Source organism: Neoarius graeffei, chromosome 17 (assembly GCF_027579695.1).
Source record: "Neoarius graeffei isolate fNeoGra1 chromosome 17, fNeoGra1.pri, whole genome shotgun sequence".
In the NCBI taxonomy this organism is placed as follows: Eukaryota; Metazoa; Chordata; class Actinopteri; order Siluriformes; family Ariidae; genus Neoarius; species Neoarius graeffei.
In genome coordinates, this window is record NC_083585.1 from 65,692,968 (window position 1) to 65,720,793 (window position 27,826).

Sequence of the window (27,826 nt, forward strand, 5' to 3'; positions counted from 1 at the left end):
ATTTTCAGGTGTATATCTACTTTAGTACACAACTTTTATTCAGATGAGTTGTTCCAAACACCTTCATAAGAAATTCAGGTGGCATGGTGGCGTAAGTGGTTAGCATGGTCACCTCACAGCCAGAAAGTTCTGGGTTTGAACCCAGCAGCTGGCGAGGGCCTTTCTGTGTGGAGTTTGCATGTTGTTTGTGTGGGTTTCTTCTGGGTGCTCTGGTTTTAATATGGGACAGCCTTGGGCTGAGGTGCCCTTGAGCGAGGCACCAAACTCCCAACTGCTCCCCGGGCGCTGTTAGCATGGCTGCCCACTGCTGTGGGTGTGTGCGCGCATGTGTGTGTTCAGTGCTTCAGATGGGTTAAATGCAGAGAGAGGAAATTTCACAAGTGTGTGATGAATAAAGTTGTGCTTTCTTTCCTTAAATATTTTTAATAAACTACTCCCATTTTGGGAAAAAAAATCTCCATAATTAAAAGCCTGTTCAAACACTAATTTTCACATCTGTGCCTCAGCTTCAGACATTCGATAAATTGATTCACAGACTTGTAGGGTGACCAGACGTCCTCTTTTGCCCGGACATGTACTCTTTTTGAGACCTAAAAAAATGTCCGGGCGGAATTTCAAAATCATCCGGGATTTTGTTCTAAAGCCCTCCAGCATGCTTAACATCGGAATTTCCATTGCGTTTCTCTGTGTCGCTCACAAACTAGCCACGCCCTCCGCCTACTCAGTATACCCCTCCCCCTACTCAGCTCTGTTGGCTTTGCTTTGAGTGGAAGTGAGTAGGGGGCAGGGCATACGGTCTGACTGTACCGTCATTGGTCGATAGCCTTTTCTGTGGGCAAATCATTTAATTGGTCAGTGTGCACCTCAGTAGCTCCGCGAGCTTCCTTGTTTACCAAAGAGAGCGCATGTACCCGGCGTCTCTGCAGCTATGCCAAGGCATAAATGTAAGTTCACAGATGAACTCAAAAAGAAATTTCCATGCTTTCGTGTTGGTCACGATCCATACGAAGCTGAGTGTCTGACATGTAAAGCAGGCACCAGGGATGAAAGTCTTCTGGATTTACCCGGAAATCCGGATATTTGACAAAACTCTTGAAAATTTCCGGTTTTCCGAATGGAGAAATGTATTTTTCGGATTTGTCGCGTTCCTCGACGCGGCGTAATACTTCGCGTTGTCCTTGCATGGGTGCGATCCTTAAATAGCCCAAACATAGTTCATTGATTAAAGACAGGTGTTCTTTGTTGACGACGCGCGTGCCGGAGCTCGTTAGGCCCCAAGGCGCGCCTTCAGGTGCACGAGCTAAGGCGTGCAGGACTGATACCGTTCTGTGCATGCGCAACACAATCGCACTAGAAAGTAGGGGTGGGCGATACTGGGAATTTGGGTATCGATCCGATACCAAGGCTAGTATCGCCGATACCGATACTTTTTACTTGAAATGTTATGATCATTGAATAATTTTGTGATTTTGCCTTTTTTAGTTGATTGAGTATGATAAAACACAGGACAAAGATTTTAGGCAAATAAAAATGCTTTTTATTAACTAACTACAACAATATAAAACAATGTAACAGTATATTAATAATAAAATAATTCCCTTATCACCTTCTGCTACACAAAATTGTTTAAGAAAAAAGTCACTAGTGCAAAATAACAAAAAAGCAACAATGTAACAAAAATATAAATATAACAATGTCAACAACACCACAAAAAATACCTTCCATTGCACACAAATATTTGTGAAAAATAAAGTCAGTAATAAAGTAACAAAGTCAGTAGCGCAAAATAAGTGAACAAAAGCAACAATGTAATAAATATAAATATAACAATATAAACAAAACAACAACAAAAAAGAACCTTCCATTGCATGCAAATATGTGTGAAAAATAAAGTCAGTAGTGCAAATCAGGTGTAAACTACAAGTGGCTCGTAATCTTTGGCTCTTTGTTCACAAAGCCCTCCAAGGAAGTTGAGGTGCCCTTTGGCTCTGTTCCCATGTTGATAACAGATTTAAAGGTTTTTGTTCAGGAACAGTAACATGTTTCCATTCTTCCCTTTTATTGCACTTCTTCTCTGAGTTATTAACTGTCCCGCCTTAGAGAAAATCCTTTCTGCAGGTATGGATGTTGCAATTACTCCAGATGTTTTTTTGCAATCTTGCTCAGAGAGGGAAATGTAGGTTCATTCATTTTCCACCAAAGAAGTGGGTCTCCATCCCGTGGAATTGGCTTCTCTTCCGTGTACCGGCGCATTTCAATAGTCGCATCAGTGCCAGCTGTGCAATGCTGCTGCAATTCCAGGATTTGAGTGTCAAACTCTGTATATATCCTGCCCTGCAGGGTAGTGTGAGGTAGTTGCAGGAGCCATTGCTGAGGCAGTGCTGGTGGCAGAGCTTGTGCTAGGTTGAAGATCTGATTCTGAATAGACTGAGGACTGGCTCAGTGACTGCATTTCAGCAACAAGTTTTTAAATCTTGTGTCCAGGTAGGTGCTGGTACTGAGACCATAGTGGGTTTCAATATTCCTGAAACGGTGCTGGCACTGTGCTGACAGCACAGCAGCTAGCTTGCTGCCTTGGGCCTCATGAGATGCAGCTGATCTAAGAAGTAATGTTACCAGGGGGATCACCTTTGAAACTGACACGTGTTTTTCAGATGATATCTCCCTCGTGACTTTTTCAAATGGTCTCAAGGCATCAAGGGAGAGACGAACCATGGACCAATCCTCTTCACTCAAGCACAGTGAGCTCTTGCCAAGAAGGCAAAGTACGGTGGGCACTGCTTCCTTTTGCTCACAAAGTCTCTCAAACATGTAAAATACAGAGTTCCAGCGTGTTTCAACTGATTGGATCAGTTTTTGCTCTGGAAACTTCAATTGTTTCTGTATTTCTTTGAGCTTCTCTGTTGCTTTTGTGCTGTGATGGAAAAAAGCTACAATAGCACTGCGTCTGTGTTGGATGTCGAGAAGCTCAGGGAGGGTCTTAATGGAGTCTTTCACTACCAGCTTAAGGGTGTGTGCAAAACATGGATAATGTGCCCAACCTGCTCTGTGTACAGCAGCAACCACATTGGCAGCATTATCCGTGACCACAGCCTGAATTTTGGCAGTTATGCCCCATTCATCTGTGATTCTTTTTAATTCCGAGCAAATATTATCAGCACTGTGCTTTCCTGAGAAACTACTGGTTTCTAGCACATACGCTTGCATTTGCCAGTTTTCATCAATAATATGGCAAGTGACAGTTAAATAAGCCTCTGTGGCTCTTGATGTACACATATCAGTGGTCAATACAGCACTGTCAGCAGCATCCAGACATTTTCTTATTTTTGAGCGACACTCTTCATACACTGAAGGTATTTTCTCTCCCGTGAAAAATTTCCTACTTGGAATTCTGTTGCGGGGATCAAGTGTCTTGATTAAACTCTTAAAACCCTCCTGTTCAACCACAGAGAGGGGTTGTAGGTCCTTTACGATCATCTCGGCAATGCTCTTCGTGATATCCATGGCTCTTTGTGAATTATCTAGGTGACATAACAAAATGATTAAGATAATTAATTCTGTAACTGTAATCTGCATGTAGCCTAAATAGGAATACTATTTTTCATTCAACAGTTAACACAAAAGGGTTTTTATATTCAGCCATATTCATATTTCAGTTTTGAGACATATATCTTTATATAAGTGTATATTTTTTAGTTTCAGTAAAACAACTATTTTTTTTCAACTGGCTGAATATATGATAATAGTTTAATTAGTCTGCTGAAATTGCATCTCTGATCACCAATTACGTTGTGAAAATATTACTTTATGCTGGAGATTACCTGGATATTCCTGAGTTTTGGGTTGAAGAGTCTCTTCCAGAGACCTCTGTCTCTGTGTTGGAGGTCTGGCCTGAGTTTGGGGATCTCCCCCTCCCTCAACTTTTTTTGCAGTTCAGTGTTCTCTCTGGGGTGAACTGCTTTAATATGTTTAAATAAATTGGTGGTGTTACCACAGTAGCGAATAACTTTTCTGCACACATCACATGTGGCATTGTCTTTGTCAACTGCAGTGAATAATGTGCACACAGCGCTTCTCTTTCTCTCCGCCATCATGGCCTGCTCTCAGTCAGTGCTCTGACTCTCTGTTCTCCGACAAAGCAGGGAGGGGGAGGGGCAAGGTGTGAGCGGCAGAGAGAGAGAGAGAGAGGTGCGCTGTTTACACAGATTTAGAAAGAAACTACACTCGCATGAACTCTGAGTAAATTCGAGTAATTTACTGGACGTATTGAAGAGAAACTGTGACGAAAGTATTGATCTCATCATGCTAGTATCGATTCAATTCCGATACTCACCTTGGTATCGATACTATCAATACTCAGATCGATACGCCCACCCTTACTAGAAAGCATGTTCAAGCTGCCAGTGTAGCTACGGTCTTTTTAGTTGCGAATTACGAGTATTTCCTTGTGTTAATGATTCGCCATGTCAAAACAAGCAAAACTTTCCTCCTCCTTTCGACGTGAAGAGAGGTAAGCAATTATATATTTTTTTCCATCAAAGTTGCATTTTGTGGTTTCGAAGCTAAGTTTTAGTGCCGTTTCTAGAACACAACATCAAGAAAATGTGGAAGAAACAGCAATGATGGAAGAGCCGGTTTCTAAGCTACCTAAAACTAGCACTGGGAATTATTTTTTGGTACATAATGCACTCAGGCTATCAGTCAGTGTGTGACTCCTCTCCTTTGAAAAATCCTGGCTACGCCCCTGATTTACATGAGAAATTTGGTATTCATTAGCGTGTTTAAATTTACAGACAATACAAACTAATGTAAACAATTGGCTTCAACTCACATAAATATGAATTGGAAATGTTTAGTTCACTTTAGCTTATGGAAAAGCACAACCCTATTAAAAGATTGAGCCTCGTTTATCAATGTCCCCAACACTGAAACCTGAAAGCTTTAGAAACGCTAACAGACCTTTACTTTTTAACAGTACTGTTTTGGGATTTTTCTGAGTTTACCTTCAGCTGTCTGATTTTTTTTTTCCAAAGTAATGAACTGTGTAGCAGGAAAATCACCGCGTTTTCTAAATGCACTCCTGAAAATTACTCATTAACTAGGGGAATTAAATTTGACATTTTTGACATGTTAATCATTAATGTACATGAAAGAAAAAGGCTTAAAAGTTATAACTTGTTTTAGTGAAAATAAGTACTAAAATGCACTAGAATGCAGAGTTTTGCGTGTTATGTTATTAAAATATTTTGGGGGACACTGCCCCCCACAGTGTGACTTTCAAAAGTTCAGAGGTTTTTTCTTTGCTCCACTTTCATCTCTAAAGCACTTACGTGTCAGTGGCAAATAAAGGTGCCAACGACTTACAAGCACACATACAGGCATGTGAGAAAATTAGGACACCCCATTAAATAATCAGCTTTTTATTTAGAAATGGTACACATACCAATATCCAGGCATGTTTTTATGTATTTTTCAAAAAGAAAGTGATTTGATTGCAATTTAACAACAAAAATGAACATTGTTTGACAAATCCAAAAAAAGAAAAAAAATAAAGTATGTATTTCAATGGAGGAAAAAGTTAGGACACCCTACCCCCTAGTAGCTAGTGTTGCCCCCTTTGGCTGATATAACTTCAACGAGACGCATTTTGTAGCCTTTTACCAGTCTCTGACATCGATCAGGAGAAAGTTTGGCCCACTCCTCAATGCAGAATTCTTTTAGCTGTGAGATGTTTGAGGGGTGTCTTGCATGTACAGCCCGTTTCAAGTCACCCCACAGCATTTCGATGGGATTAAGATCAGGGCTTTGACTTGGCCATTCCAGGACTCTCCACTTCTTCTTTTTTAGCCAGTCCTTGGTGGATTTGCTGGTATGCTTTGGGTCATTGTCTTGTTGCAGTATCCAGTTACGCTTCAGCTTTAATTTTTTGACAGATGGTTTCACATTTTCTTCAAGCACCCTCTGATACACAGTAGAATTCATGGTGGATTCTATGATGGTGAGTTGGCCAGGTCCTGCTGCAGCAAAGCATCCCCAAACCATGACACTGCCCCCTCCATGCTTTACAGTTGGTATGAGGTTCTTTTCTTGGAAGGCTGTATTTGGTTTACGCCAAACATGTCTTCTGTTCTGGTGTCCAAATAATTCAATTTTAGACTCATCTGTCCAAAGAACCTTATTCCAGAAGTCGTGGTCTTTGTCTATGTTCTCTCTGGCAAACTTCAGTCTGGCCTTGATGTTTTTTTTAGAGAGCAAAGGTTTCTTCCTTGCACACCTCCCATGCAAGTCACACTTGTGCAGTCTCTTTCTGATGGTAGAGTCGTGCACTTTCACATTGACAGTTGCCAGAACCTGCTGTAATTCCCTTGATGACACTTTAGGATTTTTCAGGACCTCTTTGACCATCTTGCGTTCTGCTCTTGGGGTAAACTTGCTCGGACGGCCAGATCTTGGCATGGTGGCAGTTGTTTTAAATGTCCTCCACTTGTAAATAATTTTGCGAATGGTGGAATGGCTAATGTTAAATGCTTTTGAAATCTTTTTGAATCCTTTACCAGAGTCGTAAGCGGCCACAATCTTCTTTCTGAGGGCATCAGGAAGCTCTTTAGACCTCACCATGGCGCTCACCTCAACATCCCAACTGTCAGGGCCACACCAAACTAAATTTGAGGTTTAAATAGGGCAAGGCTCCATTCAAATGCTGGGTAACGATGTACTAATCATGTGCACCTGACGTGATGCACCTGTTTGGGATTTTCAACATTTTAAGAGGGATAATATAGGGGGGTGTCCTAATTTATTCCTCACCAGAAATTGCATTATTTTTTAATTAAATTTTACAGAAAGTTTTAAAAAGGCTTTTCTTATTTTTTTATTGTTTAGTTATATTACTTGGATCCCTCATTTTAATTAAAATTTACATTAAATACCCATATGTCCAAATATATTTTAAAATACACAGGATTTCATGAGGTGTCCTAATTTTTTCACATGCCTGTAAGTTCAGCCAAGCATACAGCGGCAGCGAGGGGTGAGAGGCGAGCTCATCATCCAAACTCACCGAGTGTTTTGTAAGTAAATCTGAGAGTGCAACTGTCACTGCAGCAGAGGGTGCCGATGCTTTTCACACGGTTAAGCACCACGAAAGCTACAGATCAATGGACTGCACATCTGGCTTGTTAAAAAAGGTTTTCACAGATTCCCCAACAGCTCAAAAATTCTCAAGTGCTCGAACAAAGACAGAAGCAATTGTAAACGCCGTGATAGCCCCACATTCTGTTGGCTTTGCTCTAGAAGCACTTCAAGATATTCCCTACTGTGGCATGTCTACTGATGGCAGCAATCATGGAGCAGTGAAAATATTCCCTCTGCTCATTCAGTATTTTGATTGGAAGAACGGTGGTGTGCAAAGTAAATTACTTGAAATTAAAAGCACCCCAAATGAATCAGCTGACACTATTGCACAGTACATAAAAGACACACTGGAAAAGAATGGGATGTTTTCTAAATGCATATACTGGTGACAACTGCAATACAATGTTTGGAGGAATCCGGCGTAATGAGGACGGGAAGAATGTGTTTGCCAATTTAAAAAAGTCCTTGCAGAACACGGCTCTTATTGGTGTAGGCTGTCCAGCACATATTCTGAACAATTGTGTTCACCATGGAGCAGACACTGGATGTTGACATTGAGCACATCATTTTCAAAATTTATCAACATTTCCACATCTACACTGTGCGCACAGAGAGTCTGAAGGAGTACTGTGAGTGTGCTGAAGTTGAATTTAGAACTCTCCAATCTCACAACAAGACACGATGGCTGTCATTATTCCCAGGGATTGAGAGATTGCTACAGATGTATCCAGCTTTGAAAGCATTCTTTTTGTCACAGGAAACGCCACCAATGCAGATCAGGAAGTTTTTTGAAGACGAGTTCAGTGAGATTTACCTCTGCCAAATGCATTCACTTGTGTGTATTTCAGTCGCATATCCAAGAGATGGAGAGGGAGCAATTCAGTTGTGGAAGTAAAGAGGATTCTGAACAGGGTCCAGAGCATGCTTCATGAATGCAAGATGAACAACTTCATGCCTCTTAAAGTCAAGAGTATGCTGGCACAAAAGCAGATGGATGGATATGGACAAAGGTGTGACCATTTCAGTGCTCAAGTACAGGACCTGTACAGTTCATGTTCTTACTATCTAGAGAGATGGATGGCACCCAAGGAGGAGTAATACAAGGAGGAGCCATACCTGCTCACAATGCAAATGTTCAGCAAATCTTTTCACTGATGCAAGCCATGATGTAGAGGGCTGAGTATGGATCTGAGTGAAATTCCTGACTGGAATGACGTAGAGGGCTGCATCAGGCACCTAGCTGGGAAAGGGGTGGAAATTGATGATTCAAAGTGCTTTGATCAGGTCACCAATCTAAAGAAATTCATTGAGAGAAGTAACAGTGATGCAGACTTCAGTGATCTACTAGCACACCAGAGGTGGACCAAATTCTTTGAAAGATCCAAAAGTGTCGATTTTCATTCAGAGCTGCTTAAAATGGCACAGTTTTTTTTGCCATACCTGCTCACAATGCAGATGTTGAGCAAATCTTTTCACTGATGCAAGCCCAATGGACCAAGGAGAGGAATCGCTTGTCTGTTGATTCACTGAAGGGGATTCTGTGCACACAGTACAATTTCAAGAACATGACCTGCAAAGATTTCCATTCCTATTTAATCGGCAATAGACAACTGTTGGGGAAGACTCAGTCATCTGATTCTGAGAAATACACCCCATGTGAGGAGGACTGAAAAGCCATAGGCCAGTGTAGCCTATTACTTTTTTTTTAAATGTTTTATTTTGTGCCCAGACAAATAATTATGTTTATGTTAACAAATTAAGTTTTATTTTGTATTTTTTTAGGTTACCATTATTGTTTTATAGGGACAAACACTGAACACCCCCCCCCCCCCCCCCCCCACGCTGAGGCGTCCTCTTTTTCACAAACTCAAATCTGGTCACCCTAATGTTGAGGTGAGTAGTGTCATTTCATGTGCATTATATTTAGGTCTACAACAGGCTGTCATGAAAAGATCAAACTTATTGAAGATTTACGTAAAGTAACAATGTATGAATAAGCAGTTTACATAAATATAATATATGCTTTCATATCTTTTAGGGAGCACAACATATTAGGGAGGCTAAACGCAGGGAAGGCTGCTCCAATATATCTCAGTTCTTTTCATCAGAAAAGCAGAGTCTCATTGAGAAGGTTACTACAGCTGAGGTGTATTTCACATATTTTGTTGTTGAACATAGTGTGCCATTCCATGTGTGTAGGCACACTGGCAAGTTATTTAGGAAAATGTTTCCAGACTCGGAAATAGCAAGAAATTATGCCTGTTCCTCCAGTAAGACAGCAGCGATGATGAACCTGGCATTGGAACCTGAATGTTCAGAGGATGTGTACAAATTAATCCGGACAGAAAAAAGGCCATACAGTATTTTGGTTGATGAAAGCAATGACATCATGTGTGAGAGAGAATGTGCTATTTTAGTCAGGTACTACACTGAAGCACAGGATAAGGTGACAGTTGGATGTGTGGGTATGTCAGTGTGCAATGATGCCAAAGCTGAAAATATATTCAACTGCATTGCATCATCCATGCATGAAAAAGGCCTTGAATGGTCTAATTGCATAGGATTCAGCAGTGACAACTGCAATGTTATGATTGGCAAAAACAACTCTGTCTTATCAAGAGTGAAAGCACAGGCCCCACATATATGGTGTTGGCTGTCCTAGTCACTTGATTAACATATGTGCCAAAACTGCTGCTAAAGAGTTCTCAATAGGCCCTTTTCCACTACCCTTTTTCAGCTCACTTCAGCTCGCTTCAGCTCACTTCAGCCCGACACGGCTCGCGTTTCGACTACCAAAAACCAGCACGACTCAGCTCGCTTCAGCCCTGCTTAGCCCCTAAAACTCGCACCGTTTTGGAGTGGGGCTGAAGCGAGCCAAACTGAGCCGAGTGAGGCTGGGGGCGTGAGCAGACACTCCCCTGTGCACTGATTGGTGAGGAGGAGTGTCCTCACATGCCCACACACGCCCCGCGAGCGCGCTGGGATCTGTAAACACCGCAAACCCGGAAGAAGAATAATTACGAATTACGAGAATTTCTGAAGCCTTATGCGCCTCGCCTCATCTATACGCTCTTGCCAGTATCTGTTGGCATTGTCGGTGACAACAAGCCACAGCACCAAGACCAGCAACACTAACGACTCCATGTCCTCCATGTTTATTGTTTACTATTCGGGTCGTGAGACTACCGCTTAAAAGATCACTGATGTCACTGTTTGCGCTGCTTAACGACATCACCTGACATCCACCCACTTTCGCTAACTCCACCCAATGTGTCCACCCACTTCCAGCCAGCACGGTTCAGCGCGGTTGTAGTCGAAATGCAACTCCAACAGCCCCGCTCAGCTCGACTCAGCACGGCACGGCTCAGCCCGACTCAGCCGCGTTTGTAGTGGAAAAGCGGCAAATGTCACCTGAAGAATTGCTAATTGACATCTACTACTACTTTGAGAAGTTAAAAAAAAAGAGAGGAACTTAAACAGTTTCAGGATTTCTGTAATGTAGCCCAGCAGAGAGTAGAAAAGCACTGCCCTACACGATGGCTTTCTTTGGGAAACTGTTTGGACCATCTACTTAACCAATGGCCTGCCTTTACTTCTTATTTTGAATCACATAGTGAGAATCAGAAGTCCTGTGATATTCAGAAGAGGGTGACAGACCCAATTATGAAAATTTACACTTGTTTTCTCCACAATGTCACACAGTGTTTTGACAAATTTAATTTGATTTTTCAAAACAAGGCACCCATTCATTTCAAATTAAACGACAGTGTTGAAGAGCTCCTGCATGACATAGCAAGCAGATTTATTGTGCCAAAGGTGTTGAGAGAACAGAAAGTGCAGGAGATAGATGTGAGTAACCCTGAAATCCACTGTGAAGATGAAAAGCTTTTTGTTGGGTTCTTGACAAGGAGGCACTTGCTAAGTGAGGAAGCCCTCCCCCCTTACAAGACAAAGCAATTCTTCAAAGATGCCAGAGCATTCTATGTCAGGAGCTTCCAAAAAGTAAAGGAAAAGTTCCCAATGAGAGACCAAATCTTGACAAATCTGTCAGTGGTTAATCCAGAGAGCCAAGATGATATGAAACCAGAGAGAGATTTTGACTTTGGCTGAGAGATTCCCTAATGTGATGAAGGCAGATGCCAGAGAACAACTCCACTTGGAAGTTCTGGATTATACCTCTACCAATTTGGAAGCACTGGTCCCAAATTACAATAATTTGTCAATCGATGAGTTCTGGGGGAAGCTGTCCAAGGTAAAATCAGTAAGCTCAGGGCAGGTCAGATTCAAGGAGCTCTGCCAGTTAATGAAGGTGTTGTTGGTTCTGCCTAATTCCAATTGTGATGTGGAGAGAGCATTCAGTTTGGTGTGTCACATCAAAACTGAATTCAGGTGTCAGATGTCTCACCAAACTCTTGTGAACCTGATGTCCTGTAAAATCAACAAATTCATTGACCCAGAGTGCGATGAGCTTGAAGTTTCAGGGAAATTGCTCAAGTCTGCAAAGCAAGCAGCATCAAAATACAATGAAACCCTGCAAAAGTCACATGAAAAGGAACAGGCCTACATTTAGGCTAAAAAACAGTGTTCTATTCATGTGAAGATATGAAAGGAAATTGGATCCTAACATGGAAAAAAAATGGAAGTAGGCCTACGCTCCGGCTATGTCCAACCTATGTAAATAGTTACTGAAAAAGTTGTGTTCTATTCATGTAAAAGCAAAAATGAAAAGAAATATCATAAGTGTTGTTTTATATGGTTTGCTCTGTAACATGCTAGTAGTTAATTAAAATTTGTTGAAGTTACATCGCCCCCCTGTTATGTGCATCTTAATTTATTTATTTATTTATTTATTTATTTATTTATTGGGGGGGGGCATGACTTTTTCCCATCAGCGGGGGGGTCACGACACCTCCCTGAAATAAGTTACTGCAGGTTGGGATGTCTGCTCTGGGTATATTGTATGTCACTCTGGATAAGATAAGTGCATCTGCTAAATGCCTGTAATGTAATGTTCAGTAAAAACATAACAAATTAAATGAATATCCACATTGTGTTACAGTGGTGCTTGAAAGTTTGTGAACCCTTTAGAATTTTCTATATTTCTGCATAAATATAACCTAAAACATCATCAGATTTTCACACGCATACTAAAAGTAGATAAAGAGAACCCAGTTAAACAAATGAGACAAGAATATTATATTTGGTCATTTATTTATTGAGGAAAATTATCCAATATTACATATCTGTGAGTGGCAAAAGTATGTAAATCTTTGCTTTCAGTATCTGGTGTGACCCCCTTGTGCAGCAATAACTGCAACTAAACATTTCCACTAACTGTTGATCAGTCCTGCACACCAGCTTAGAGGAATTTTAGCCCATTCCTCCGTACAGAACAGCTTCAACTCTGGGATGTTGGTGGGTTTCCTCACATGAACTGCTCGGTTCAGGTCCTTCCACATCATTTCAATTGGACTAAGGTCAGGACTTTGACTTGGCCATTTCAAAACATTAACTTTATTCTTATTTAACCATTCTTTAGTAGAACAACTGGTGTGCTTTGGGTCGTTGTCTTGCTACATGACCCACCTTCTCTTCAGATTCAGTTTATGGACAGATGTCCTGACATTTTCCTTTTGAATTTACTGTTATAATTCAGAATTCATTGTTCCATCAATGATGGCAAGCTGTCCTGGCCCAGATGCAGCAAAAGAGACCCAAACCATGATACTACCACCATCATGTTTTACAGATGGGATAAGGTTCTTATTGTGGAATGCGGTGTTTCCCTTTCTCCAAACATGCTTCTCATTTAAACCAAAAAGTTCTATTTTGATCTTGTCCATCCACAAAACATTTTTCCAATAGCCTTCTACTGCAGACGGGCAGCAATGTTCTTTTTGGAGGGCAGTGGCTTTCTCCTTGCAACCCTGCCATGCACACCATTGTTGTTCAGTGTTCTCCTGATGGTGGACTCATGAACAATTAACATTAGCCAATGTGAGAGAGGCCTTCGGTTGCTTAGAAATTACCCTGGGGTCCTTTGTGACCTCACCAGCTATTATACACCTTGCTCTTGGAGTGATCTTTGTTGGTCGATCACTCCTGGGGAGGGTAACAATGGTCTTGAATTTACTCCATTTGTACACAGTCCGTCTGACTGTGGATTGGTGGAGTCCAAACTCTTTAGAGATGGTTTTGTAACCTTTTCCAGCCCGATGAGCATCAACAACACGTTTTCTGAGGTCCTCAGAAATCTCCTTTGTTCATGCTATGATACACTTCCACAAACATGTGTTGTGAAGATCAGACTTTGATAGATCCCTGTTCTTTAAATAAAACAGAGTGTCATCCCATTGATTGAAAACACATGACTCTAATTTTACCTTCAAATTAACTGCTAATCCTAGAGGTTCACATACTTTTGCCACTCACAGATACTGTATGTAATATTGGATCATTTTCCTCAATAAATAAATGACCAAGTATAATATTTTTGTCTCATTTGTTTAACTGGGTTCTCTTTATCTACTTTGAGGACTTGTGTGAAAATCTGATGATGTTTTAGGTCATATTTATGCAGAAATATAGAAAATTCTAAAGGGTTTACAAACTTTCAAGCACCACTGTAAATGACAGGAAAGAAACACTGAGCAATACTTCACATCTAGTGTGAGTGAGAGAGGGGTTTAAGTAGCAGAGCTGATTGACAAGGAAATGAGGGATGTGTAATTAATAAACAGGAGACAGAGGGTGCTGTGATTCGTGGGAAGTGTAGTTTAGAGTGGCCATATTTGGAGGCTGTTTCAAGCTGGCACTCTCAACGCTGTTACTGACAGGCTCAGGTGAGCATGTACCAAATTCAATTTTATTCCAGGACTCCAATTCAATCATGTTGACTGTCCAAAAACTCTGTAAATGCAACTCAATTCATTCATGTGCATCCAGTGTACATTATTTGAATGAAGTAAATTCGATAAACTTTTTTCCAGTTTAACTTTAATTTCAGGATTTACCTTTTATCGTGATTACATCTTGGTCACCAAGAAGCATCCTAAATCAGTCTGTGCAACATATATCTGAAAACAGAAATGACCATCTATTCAGGATCAATATAATATCCATGACAAGTATAGTTGCAGATTTTTGAGTTACCTTCTTAAGTGATGGACATGAATTTTGAAGCTGTATTGCACTGAAAAACATAGCATTAAACCCATGTGTGGCAGCGGGGGCGTGGTCAAGCCGCGGTCTGTGAATGAAGGGTGGAGTCAGGGAAGGTAAGTGGCAGAATCACTGCACCTGATGTGAATTAACCTGTGTTTGTGTGTCTTCCCCAGTGACTGCGCCCTTTAAAAGGAGAGAGAGAGCAGAGGAAGGGAGCTCTCTCCCCAACCAGAACACTAGTGTGTGTGGCTGGGAGAATGTTGAAAGCTGAAAAGCTAGAAATAAAGAGTTTGAGAACTCAGTTCTGGCCTACCATGCTTCTGTACTCCGTCCCGGGTTTCGGCACCACTGTAGCAATCGTCGAAGGTGGGTGGAGCACAGAAGCATGGCAGGCCAGAACTGAGTTCTCAAACTCTTTTTATTTCTAGCTTTTCAGCTTTCAACATTCTCCCAGCCACACACGTGCACGCATGCACACTAGTGTTCTCGTTGGGGAGAGAGCTCCCTTTCTCTGCTCTCTCTCTCTCTCTCTCTTGCTCCTTTTAAAGGGCGTGGTCACTGGGGAAGACACACAAATACTGGTTAATTCACATCAGGTGCAGTGATTCTGCCACTTACCTTCCCTGACTCCCCCCTCCATTCACAGACCGCCGCTTGACCACGCCCCCGCTGCCACACAATGATTTTGGCATTGAAAGCAAAACTTCCACCCCTGCATCACCTATTACCCCTCGCAGAAGTAAAAATGGACACACTCATCCATGCTGTACAGCATATATGCCGAATAGTGCATTTCAGCATCATGAGAAAAACAAACTTGCATCAATCCATTATCCATAACTGCTTATCCTGTGCCGGGTCGTGGGCAAGCTGGAGCCTATCCCAGCTGACTAGGAGCGAGAGACGGGGTACACCCTGGCAAATTGCCAAATCATCACAGGGCTGACACACAGAGACAAACAACCATTCACACTCACGTTCACACCTACAGTCAATTTAGAGCCACCAGTTAACCTAACCTGCATGTCTTTGGACTGTGGGGGAAACCGGAGCACCTGGAGGAAACCCACACAGACACGGGGAGAACATGCAAACTCCACACAGAAAGGCCCTTACCAGCCGCTGGGCTCAAACCCAGAACCTTCTTGCTGCGAGGTGACAGTGCTAACCACTACACCACCGTGCCACTGAGAAACAACTTTTGTTATTGTAAGATCACAAGAAAGAAAGACTTTCTGGACTTCTGCAGAAAACAGAAATGGTTCTGTATGTTGGAGAAAGGTTCTAAATACACTTGGGTTTGAGAACAAAAGCAGAATATTAGACAATAAATCAGAATGATAGCTTTTGTTTTCAAACATTTACATATCCATTGACAGGAAAATTTAAGTGAACCCATTAGAACTACCTGCATTTAGGTATGAATTTGTCTTAAAATATGGTCTGATCTGATAATGAACAAACACAATCTGTTATAACTCATAACACAAACTATTATATACCTGGTCTTTTTGGGGTTCCTTTTTTTTTTAAAGTTGGGTAAGGTACACTTTAAAAGATTTGATGATATAAATGTATCCCACTTTTGTTGCTTGATTTTAATATCCTGACAATGATGTCAGTGATGTTGTATTCACAAACATTTCACAGATGATGTAAAAACACATTCAAATACACAAGCTGTGTCATGCAACAAAGATACCTGGAACAAATTAGAATTCAATTAACCTGACACTTTAAATTACTTTTGTCCTGTAGCCACACTTTTTCTTTAAACCTTGCACTCCCTTTTACTGTAAAGTCAGACCTGCTGTCTTTGTCACAGAACCAGGAAGTTCATTTCCAAGAAAACAAAACTTAGACTCTCTCTCTCACACACACGCGCACACACACACACACACCCCACAGGAAAATGGCAGAGGCTGGTATTTCAGGAGCTCAGGATCAGTTCAGCTGTCCAGTGTGTCTGAATCTTCTGAGGGATCCTGTAGCTACTCCCTGTCGACACAATTTCTGTAAGGTGTGTATTAATGGCTGCTGGGATCAGGAGGATGTGAAGGGCGTCTACAGCTGCCCTCAGTGTAGAGAGACTTTCAGTCCAAGGCCTGTTCTATGCAGGAACAATATGCTGGCTGAAGTGATGGAGAAACCGAAGAAGACTGAACTCCAAGCTGCTTCTCCTGCTCACTGTTACACTGGACCTGGAGATGTGGAGTGTGATTCCTGCACTGGGAGAAAACGCAAAGCTGCTAAGTCCTGTCTGGTGTGTCAGGCCTCCTACTGTGAAGATCATCTTAAACCTCACTATCAGTCTCCTGCCTTTAAGAGGCACAAGTTAGTTGAAGCCTGCGCAGAGCTCCAAGAGAAGATCTGCTCTGAACACGACAAACTGATCGAGATCTTCTGTCGTACTGACCAAAGCTTTATTTGCTATTTGTGTAAGGTGGATGAGCACAAAGACCACGATACGGTTTCAACTAAAGCAGAAAGAAATGAAAAACAGGTGAGAACCAAAAGTCTAATATTTTCTATGAAGCTTATACAAATAGTTTATTTAATGTCATTTTTGTAGCTAAGCTGCTTTATTCAGGTATAGGGCACAAAACCCTTTAATTTTAAAGAATTTGTAAGAGCATTTTAATTGGTGGAAAGTTTGTGAAATTTTTTTTCAAAAGTAATCATGCTGCTGGTAATTAAATGTTAAATAAATGGGTCCTCCTCATAGCCAACCGAACTGTACACAGCTGTCACTCAGACAAGATAATTTTACAGATTATTGTACACAGGTGCACACATAATGACAGTGTAATTAGTTTTGATGTTAAATTTCAATTTCATTGTATAATTTTTAACATTATAGAAAGTGGTTCTTGTCACCTATATTGACATAGGAACGTATAGCTATTGTTGGGTAATGCTGCCAGGAAATTAAAAACATGTTTAAGATGTTGTAGCAGTTCGTTTGGGTGGGTGGAGCACAGAGGGACGGCAGGCCAGAACTGAGTTCACAAAACTCTTTTATTTTCACTTTTCAGTGTCAAGTTTACTCTCTCAGCCACACATGCACGCACACACTCCAGTCGTCTGGTTGGGGAGAGAGCTCCCTCTGCTCTCACTCTCTCTTCTTAAATAGGGCACGGTCACTGGGGAAGACACACACATTAATTAACCTCAAGTGCAGTGATTCTGCGACTTACCTTCCCTGACTCCGCCCTCCAGTCACAGACTGACGCTTGACCACGCCCCTGCTGCCACATACCCCCACTACCCGACTCAGGCCAGGCGGCCGTCCGGCCTGCAGCCGACTCCCCCCTCTTGATGGGAGAGGAAGTCCGCCACGACCATCTGCGCCCCTGGCCTGTGGATCACCTTGAAGTTGAAGGGTTGGAGTGCCAGATACCAATGGGTGATCTGCGCGTTGGCTTTCTTCATGCGGTGGAGCCACTGGAGGGGCGCGTGGTCCGAACAGAGGGTGAAAGGGCGTCCCAGCAGGTAGTAACGGAGGGCGAGGACCACCCACTTGCTCGCCAGGCACTCCTTTTCAATGGTGCTGTAGGGCCCCTCACGCACTGACAGCTTCCTACTGATATACAACACTGGGCGGTCCTCCCCCTCCACCTCCTGGGACAAAACAGCCCCCAGCCCTCTGTCCGACGCATCTGTCTGTAACATAAAGGGGAGAGAAAAGTCCGGGGAGTGTAAAAGTGGCCCCCCACACAGTGCAGCCTTTACCTCAGAAAAAGCCCGCTGGCATTGCTTCATCCACTGGACCGGATCTGGTGCCCCCTTTTTAGTCAGATCAGTCAGCGGGCTGGTGACGTCCGAATAATTAGGTATAAACCTACGATAATAGCCAGCCAGCCCCAGGAACTGTCTCACCCCCTTTTTGGTCTTGGGCCTCAGGCAGGCCGCAATTACTGCTGTCTTGTTAATTTGGGGACGCACCTGCCCGTTGCCCAAGTGGAAGCCCAGATACCGTACTTCCACCCACCCAATCGCACACTTCTTCGGGTTGGCTGTGAGACCCGCTCACCTCAGCGACCTAAGGACGGCCCTCAGATGTTGGAGGTGCCTCGGCCAGTCATTAATATAGATAATGATGTCGTCGAGGTACGCGGCCGCATAGGTGGCGTGGGGGCGGAAGACCCTATCCATCAGCCGCTGAAACGTAGCGGGCACCCCAAACAGCCCAAAAGGAAGTGTGACAAACTGGTGTAAGCCAAACGGTGTGGAAAAGGCCGTTTTTTTCTCAGGATAATGGAGTCAAGGGGATCTGCCAATAACCCTTTGTTAAATCCAGTGTCGAGTAAAAGTGAGCCATGCCTAGTCGATCAAGCAACTCATCAATACGAGGCATTGGGTACGCGTCAAATTTAGACACCACGTTGACTTTTCTATAGTCTACACAGAACCAGACCGACCCGTCGGCCTTGGGTACCAAGACCACCGGGCTGCTCCAGTCACTGTGGGACTCCTCGATGATGCCCATTTCGAGCATGGCCTCGAGTTCTTCCCGAACCACTTTTTTCTTGTGTTCGAGTAGCCTGTAAGGGCGGCTATGCACTACCACCCCCGGGGGCATCTCAATGTGGTGCTCTATGAGGTTGGTGCGGCCGGGCAGGGGCGAGAACACGTCCAAAAACTCGGTCTGCAACTGGGCAACCTCCGCGAGTTGGGTTGGGGAGAGGTGGTCTCCACAGGGGACCGGAGAGGTACATGATGCCAATGTTCCCTTTTGAACCTCTGGCCCCAGCTCTGCCTTCTCCGGAACCACCGACACCAACGCCACGGGGACCTCCTCGTTTCAGAGTTTGAGCAGATTGAGGTGGTAAATCTGTAGCGCCCCACCCCTGTCCATTTGCCTCACCTCATAGTCAACGTCCCCGACTCACTGTGTGACCTCAAAAGGTCCTTGCCACTTGGCGACTAATTTGGAGCTCGATGTGGGCAACAGTACGAGTACTTTATCTCTCAGTGCGAACTCCCTAAGGTGCGTCCCCTTGTCATACAGGCGGGTTTGTCATTCTTGAGCCTGCCGCAAATTCTCCTGGGTTAGGTGGGTGAGTGTGTGGAGTTTTGCGCGCAGGTCAATAACGTATTGGATTTCATTTTTACTTGGTGAAGGTCCCTCTTCCCAATTTTCCCGCAGCACATCTAGAATGCCGCGCAGCTTACGCCCATATAACAATTCAAATGGGGAGAACCCCATGGCGGCTTGGGGGACTTCTCGCACTGAAAACAACAAGGGTTCGAGCCATTTATCCCAATTACGTGCGTCCTCACTTACGAATTTTTTTATTATATTCTTGAGGGTGCGATTAAACCGTTCAACTAAACCGTCCGTTTGTGGGTGATACACGCTGGTGCGGATCGGCTTAATACTCAACAACCCATACAGTTCATTCAGTGTACGTGACATAAATGAGGTGCCTTGGTCAGTCAGAATCTCTTTCGGGATTCCAACTCGGGAGATAATGTGGAAGAGCGCTTCCGCAATACTGCGTGCTGAGATATTGCGAAGAGGCACCGCTTCCGGGTATCTCATTGCATAGTCCACCAGAACTAATATAAAGCAGCACCCTCATGTTGACCAATCTAATGGCCCAACGAGATCCATCCCAATTCTTTCAAACGGGGTCTCGATTAATGGGAGAGGGCGCAAAGGTGCTTTTGGAATGGCTGCTGGATTTACTAACTGGCATTCACGGCACGCCGTACACCACCTACGGACATTGCCGCAAATCCCTGGCCAATAGAACCAGGCCATTATTTGGGCTAGTGTTTTATCCTGCCCTAAGTGTCCAGCCATGGGATTAAAGTGAGCCGCCTGGAATACCAATTCCCGGCGGCTCTTCAGAATCAAAAGCTGCGTGACTTGCTCTTTAGTCTGAATGTCCTGCGTCACTCGGTATAATCTATCCTTCATAATTGCGAAGTAAGGGAAGGACAGGGTGACGTTTGGCTGGAGCATTTGACCATCGATTACTCTCACTTGGTCAAATGCATGCCGCAGAGTCTCGTCTCACAACTGCTCTAATGGAAAATCTGCGAGGGATTCCTCAATAGAGAGAGGAGGAGCCGGCAGCTCCTCACTCTGATGCAGAGCTGACATAGACGGCTCTGTGACAGCTGCTACCGCCAATGCGACACCGGGACCTCCCCTTATTAAACTACGGCAGGACCCACTCTTCACTAGATGACTCATTAATTCCCCAAATCCCGGCCAATCCGTCCCCAAAATTATCAAGTGGGTAAGGCGAGGATTAACCGCCGCCTTCACTATAAATTTTTCCCCTCAAAAAAAAATGTGGACCGACACTAAAGGGTAGTTGTGAACATCCCTGTGCACACACAACACCTTCACCAATTGTGCTACCCCCAATGCCTCGTCTTGCACCAGGTTTTGGTGGATTGAGGTCTGATTACAACCAGAATCCATCAACGCTTGATATGTATCCCCTTGGACACTCACCGGTATGCGATACGCTCCGGCCTGATCGAGGGTGGCTCCTGGCACGTCGGGGATCCGAACCACCGTGCCCACCTCCATTACCGAGCATTGCTATTGGAGGTGGCCTGGCTCCCCGCAGCGCCAGCAAACCGGCCCGGGCTTTCTCTCCGCACTGGTGCTCTGGGGCTCACTCACCTGAGGGGGGGAGAGACAGACACAGAAGGGAGAAATGGGAGGGCACCGCGGGTGCGGCAGGCCGGCTGGGCTGGTGCTGGCCACCGCCTCCGCGGTGGGGGAACAGGGCGAGGATGAGACACAGGAGGAGAGGGAGGGAGAGAGAGAGAGGAGAAGAGAGAAGAGGTTGTTTGCTGTCCTGCCATTGGGACAGCCGCCAAATGGTCCTCCACCAGCTTGATTGGGGTGCATGGGGTGTGACGCGCAATTCTCGGTTTATCCGCTAGGCTTAGAAGGCAGTGTCTGTAAGTCCTACTAAGTCTAAATGCCTATCGCACTCAAGCCAGACTCCACCTCTGTCATTAGGACAGGTGCACCCTGGGGAGCTTAGTCTTGCGTCTTGGCGAGCCAACGGAGTCACTGGCGACTAGGTTGTAAAGTAGCCTCTTTCAGTCTAGTACAGAATTATAGTAAGATCCTACAAAGGCAAATTTCTTAGAGCTCCGTGAAGCTCATGACTATTTGGAAAGTGTTTCTCCTAATAAAGATATCGTCTTATTTGTCTCATTATTTATACATATTGTCAGTATTATTTATTGTCAGTTATTTATTTATTTATTATTATACCACTTTATTAATATTTATATTAAAGTGTTGGTCAGATCCTAAATCTGGTCAACCACCTCTTAAAGTCATGAACACCAGATATGATGACAGGGGTAAATCCCAAAATTACCATCACGTGTATGTTGGTACTATTAATGTATGTACTGCCAAATGTGAGAGCAAACTGGCGGAGTGTGTGATGCAAGTCAGGGTCCTGAAACAAGACATCTGCTGCATGCAAGAAACATATTGTTGGTAAAGGGGAAATTGAGTTTGACGATCCTATCCTCAAGGGCTGGAAGGTGTTTTATAATGGATTGAAAGGGAAAGCACTGGCAGGTGTCGCTCTTGTGTTTGCTCCCTATGTAAAAGTTATTGACATGGAACACCCCATAGAGGGCAGAATATCTATAGCGAGAGTTGTGGTCCATGGGACCAAAATATGCATAATGTCCAGCTATGCACCCACCAAGGAATATGCAAACTCCACCAAAGAAGCCTTTTATAATAACCTCTCCAGATTGCTGATAAACACCAAGAAGTCACATCACTCGTATAAGATCATTGCATGTGGAGACTTTAACGCTACCATAGGAACAGACTGCCCAAGTGACAGATGGCAATGCATTGGGAGAAATAATGATGAGAATCCAACCAGCTTCAATGGGAGTAAACTGATTGAGGTCTGTGAAAGCAACTTGCTCTACATCCTGAACTCGATGTTTGACACAAGATCTAATGAACACAGATTTACATATAAATCCCCGAAAGGATACAAATGCCGTCTAGATTACATCATTGGCGAATGGTATGTTAAGAGAGCAACTAGGAATTGCAGATCTTACCCTAGTGTTAGTGTCCCATTCAATTCAGACCATAGAATGGTTGTACTAGATGCCATGTTCCCTGGTAAATGAAGACAGAATGAAATCTTTGCGAAAAAGAAAACAGGGAAGAAACGCGTTGTCCCAAACTTACGATTTCTCAGGGACTCCGACAGTATTAAGACCCAGTACAGCAAGCACCTGGATGAATTATTGGAAGACCAACCGACGTCTGAGGACAGTGATAAAATCAATCAGAAGATTGTTGAAGCTATAACTAAGGCATCTAGTGAAATTATTCCACCTAGATACAAGGAACGTGACACAAAGCGCTGGGTCAATGAAGAATTTCTGAGCCTGGTTGCCAAACGTCAAGCATCACGCGAACCTATGGAAAAAAAAGAACTATCTTGCAAGATTAAGAAGCTACGAATTACTCTGAAGACAAGATATTTTGAGGAGAAAGCGAGAAGGATTAATATGGCTAGTGAACAGAGACATAGTGAGGAGTTCCGCCTTGCCAAGAACTACACGTCACTGCCAAAAAAGAATATACAACTCATCCACCTAAAGAAATTACAAGAACATTTCTCTGACCACCTTGGCCCACGGCCAATCCAGCAGCAGCCTGAGTTGTTACACCCTGAAGAGTTTCCACACATACTGCCTCCAGAAAACCTAGAGCCCATAGACGAACAACCTCCAGATGCACCAGAAGTGGAACGCTGCTTGCAGAAACTCAATAATGGTAAATGCCAGGGTACGGATGGTATATATGCTGAGTATAAAAATGGGTGTCCGTGGGTGGACAGGGTAAAGGACTGTATAAGAGGGACACTGGCTCAGGTATACAGCAAGCTACCCAGGCTGTCCGGTTAGAACAGGAATTAATGGATGTCCACTCACGAGAAACCGTGTAAACCGTGGATGAGAAAACAAGCGCTATCATTACATGGCTACTGAACAGAACAGAACAAACACGTAAGAAAATAGACAGACACAGGATGAGAGAAAAAGAGAAGAAATACTCGCTAGCCTTACCGCCACATGTAACAGTTACAGATAACGAGTACACACATAACACAGTAGCTACGCAACAATAAACAACTTACATTCAAGGACGCACGGAATGCTCACACGGCACAAATGATGGACGTTGGATCCTGACACGTCCGCGATAGAAAGACAGAAAGCAAGAAAGAAATGAAACCGAGAAAGAAAGAGAGAAACGGATCCAAATATTCACTGATGAGAAGCAGGTGTTGCATGGAGTCCCCGTCTGATGTGTGCTGTGTTTTCCTCGATGTTTGTGCGCATCTTATATAGTCCACGCAGCACAGTGTGATGGACAGTGGCGCCAGGGTGTCTGAAGTTGGCGTGTGATGGACAGTGGCGCCAGGGTGTCTGAAGTTGGCATGTTGTAACATGCCCTGACAACTAACGAGTTGGGAGCCACTATGTCTGACAAGGGTGCCTGTTTACTACTTTTAAAGGTCAAAATAATTAAGACCTGGCACCGCAATTCTGAACAGCCGCCCCCAACTTTGTGGAACAAAGTTGTGTCCATGATGTCAGGCAGAGGGGCCCTGAGGGAGTGAAGGGAGTCTCACCAGGCGTGAGACTGGGCGTGTGTAGGTCCGGTCCTTGACCTGCGCCTGTGCAGTACGTACCCTGCCATCTGCTCCAGGGGTGACAGCAGTGACCTTGCCCACAGGCCACAGGGCACGTGGGAGCTGAGGGTCGACAATCATCACGATGCTGTCAACGATGAGGTCCTCCCGGTCTCGTTGCCACTTGGAGCGGGTTTGAAGAGAGGGCAGGTAGTTCCTGATGAACTTAGCCCAGAATTGGTCCACAAGGGCCTGGCACTGTCTCCACCTGCGCCTGCTCAGGATGTCGGAGTCGGTGTAGACCACTTGTGGTATGGAGGGGTCGTGCCGCCCCATCAGCAGCATGTTTGGAGTGATGGGATCTGGATCTGCGATGTCTGACGAGGTGTAACCCAAGGGCTTGGAGTTGATGATGCTTTCCACCTCGATCAGCACTGTCCTCAACACCTCCTCAGTGACTGTCTGTGCATCGAGTGTAGTGTGTAGGGCAGCTTTGATGGAACGGATCTCCCGTTCCCAGGAACCACCGAAGTGCGGAGCATGTGGAGGATTGAACTTGAAGTCAATCTGTTGACTGGCTAAGTGGGACTGTAGCTCTGGGCTGAGGGCTTTGAACGTCTCCTGCAGTTCAGACTGACCCCCTCTGCAATTGGTGCCTTGGTCGGAGAGCAGCTCATGTGGCTTCCCTCGGCGTGCGATGAAGCGCCGCAGGGCCATCAAGAAAGCATCAGTGTCCATGCTGGTGAGGAGGTCTAGATGCACTGCATGGATTGTCAGGCACTTGAAAACGACGCCCCATCGTTTCTCAGTGCGTCGGCCGATTTTGATGAGGTACGGCCCGAAACAATCCATTCCAGTGGAATAGAAGGCTGGCTTGTGCAAGCGCAGACTTGATGGTGGCAAGTCAGCCATTCTGGGGATCACTGGTGTGCCTCGCCACTTCTGACACTCTGGACAGCTGGGCTGATGTTTCTTGACAGCCGCTCTCCCACGCACGATCCAGTACCGCCGGCGCAGCTCAGCAAACACTCGCTCTGGTCCTGGGTGCGCCAGGTGGCTGTCGAAGTCTCGGATGATGAGCTGTGTGATGGGGTGCTGAGGGTCAAGCAGGATGGGGTGTAGAGTCTCCTCCTCAACCGTGTCACACCTGCGCAGACGACCTCCGACCCGGATCAGCTGTGTCTCAGCGTCGTACTCCGGGGACAATGTGAGGATCCTGCTGTCAGTGGAGACTGGCTTCCCCGCTGAGAGCAGGGTGAGGTCTTCGGGGAAGGAGTCACTCTGTGCCTTCCTGAGGAGTGCCAGTTCCGCTTGCCTGTAGTCCTCAGCTGTGATGGCGGATGTGGCCGCCCCGTGACGCTTTCTGACTGTGGCCTCCAGCAGCTCTGGATATTGACTGAAGTTCCCTGCATCAGGCAACGCAGGGTCAGAGGTCACGGTGATGTGGCCACAGAACTGGGACTTCCGCAGCTCGGTGGCGTCCTGCAGCAGCTCCACTGATGGTGACGGTGCACTGATGAACAGGCACGCTGGGGTGGAAGACCGACGCTTGACAGCCTTGGCGGGGCCTTGAAGTGTCCACCCAAGGCGTGTCTTCAGGGCAATGGGTCCACCTGGTGGGCCCATGTGCACAGGCTCGATGGGGATGAGGAGGTCTGGGTAGTCAGACCCAATGAGGAGCAGCGGACGGGCCTGAGTAAAGGAGTGAAGAGGCAGCCCTCTGAGGTGGTGGTAGGTCCTTTGGAGAGCCTCAACTGGGTGTGAATGAGGGGACAGTCCCAGTTCGGGTGATGTGAAGGCCCGCTGTATCTTGTACCGCTGCTGCGGTTGACTGAGGGATGACACAGAGAAGGACACTGACCTCCCCGGCACCGTTCTGATGTCATGACGGATGGTGCGGAGGGCCAGATTCTCACTCTGTCCTTTGAGGCCAAGCTGCTGCGCTGCTTGGTGGAGGAGCATGGTGCGCTCTGACCCATCATCGAGGATGGCGTAGGTCTCCATCTTCTTGCCCCCGTGATGAAGGAGCACCTTCACCATCTTCAGCAGCACACAACTACCTCTCCGTGCTGGGTCGAGGTAGTAGGTGGATGGCTGGCTGGGTGAAGACAGTGTCGCAGTCTCCGGCCTGCTTTGTGCATTCACCTCATGCAGTACCTCGAGGTGCAGGCGATTGCACTTCGGGCACCGTGCCTTGAGGTAGCACTGAGCTGCTTGATGGTCGCGTCCACACCTCCAGCACTTCTTCCCGGTCTTGATCCACTGGAGCCTTGGTTCCAGTGACATACTCTTGAACGCAGTGCACTGGTTGAAGTAGTGCTCCGTGCTGTTGCAGAAGGGGCAGTACTTCTTTGGAGGCTCCACCTTGGCGGGTGTGCGTGGAGCTGACTTTGATGGCTGCTGAGCTGACTTGGCTGGGGGGTCTACCAGCAGGACCGTGGTGGAGCGTGTGGCTGCTGGCTGCTTGCCTCTGGTGCTCCGCTGCCGCTCTGCCTGGCTCGCTGTTGCCTTTGGCGGGTCGTTGGTCTCGTCCAGCTGCACACCAACCTCGTGCTGTAACCATGCGGCGAAGTCCAGGAGTGTGGGGACAGGCACACGGTCTGGGTCGATGTACCGCCTGAAGGCAGTACGCAGCTCGTGAGGCAGCTTGGGCAGCAACCGAGACACATGCGAACCACACCGTAGCTCAAGCTGTTCCTGGGTCCCCATCTTATCCAGCATCCCCACCAAGGACTGCACCTTCAGGGCGAAGTTCCTGAAGCCTCTCTGGTCACCGCTCCTGACAGGGGGCTCAGCCAGGACCTGGTTGATCTGCCTGAGTGCCAGTTTGCGGGGCTGCCCAAAGAGCTTCGTGAGGGCTGCCATCGTATCACTGTAGGGATAGCTGCTGTGGCAGTAAGCATCCGCTACCAGGACAGCATCCTCTAGCTTCAGGTGGTCCAGCAGGATCTGATATTTGAAGCGCTCTGTCGCGTCGGGTGGTAGGACGTTGTCGAGCGCCAGCTGCATCCTGTTGAACTGCCGTGGGTCGTCCTCGGTGAACGCTGGGATTCTCATCTTGGGCCCGCGGTAGGTCAGCTCCTGAGGGGGAAGAGATGTCAGTCGCTGTGGGACAGGTGACAGCCTGTGATGATCTGGTGCCACTGCCCTCTGACCGGCCGACACCGGTGATGACGTCCGCTGTCTCTGAGCAGACGAAGGGCGCCGTGGGCTGAATGGCGCTGAGTACTGTGGGGTGGCAGGAGAGGGTGAGGATGACGTGAATGAGTGACCCCGTGGCAGATTCATGCTCCTCAGGTGCTCTGTCAGCTCTGCCGTCAGTGGTGTTGGCAAATGGGGAGCTCCTCCGTGTGGCGGTGTGGACGTCGCTGCCTCAGCTCCTGCGATGTGTGGCCGAGGTAGAGGTGACGACTGCTCTGCCACCGGGGCGCGGCGATGTCCACTGGTTGAGTCAGCAGGGCTGTATGTTCTGTCATGCTGCAGTGGTGATGATAGGACTGCTGGGGGGGTTCCAGGCGTGACGGCTGGAACCTGGATGTCCCTCGCTGGAGTGCGTGGAGGTGATGCATAGTGTTGTTGTTGCAACAGGTACTGCACATCCCGCTGCAGCTGCCGATTGTCCTCCCGTATCTGCTGAAGGGCGAGGAGGATAGCTGCTGACGTGTCCAGGGGAGTCTGCCCAGCAGGGGGAGTGTGTGATGTCTCCCGGGGCCTGCTGTCTCCCACGTGGGAAGAATCATCCTGGGTGTGTGCACCGTCCTGTGGCAGCCGTCGCTGAGCCTGGGTCACCACGTAGTCATCCAGGTGCCTGGGGTGGTGGTGCTCACGGCGAGGACGGGCACTGCCATCATGAGTGGACATCC

At 45.9% G+C, this 27,826-nt stretch overlaps 2 pseudogenes; one reads left to right on the plus strand and one right to left on the minus strand.

Moving 5' to 3' along the window:
• The window catches only part of LOC132864444 (E3 ubiquitin/ISG15 ligase TRIM25-like), a 347,007-nt pseudogene that overhangs the window by 190,345 nt on the left and 128,836 nt on the right, over window positions 1-27,826 (minus strand).
• LOC132864448 (tripartite motif-containing protein 16-like) overlaps window positions 16,211-27,826 on the plus strand; it is a 252,609-nt pseudogene continuing 240,993 nt past the window's right edge.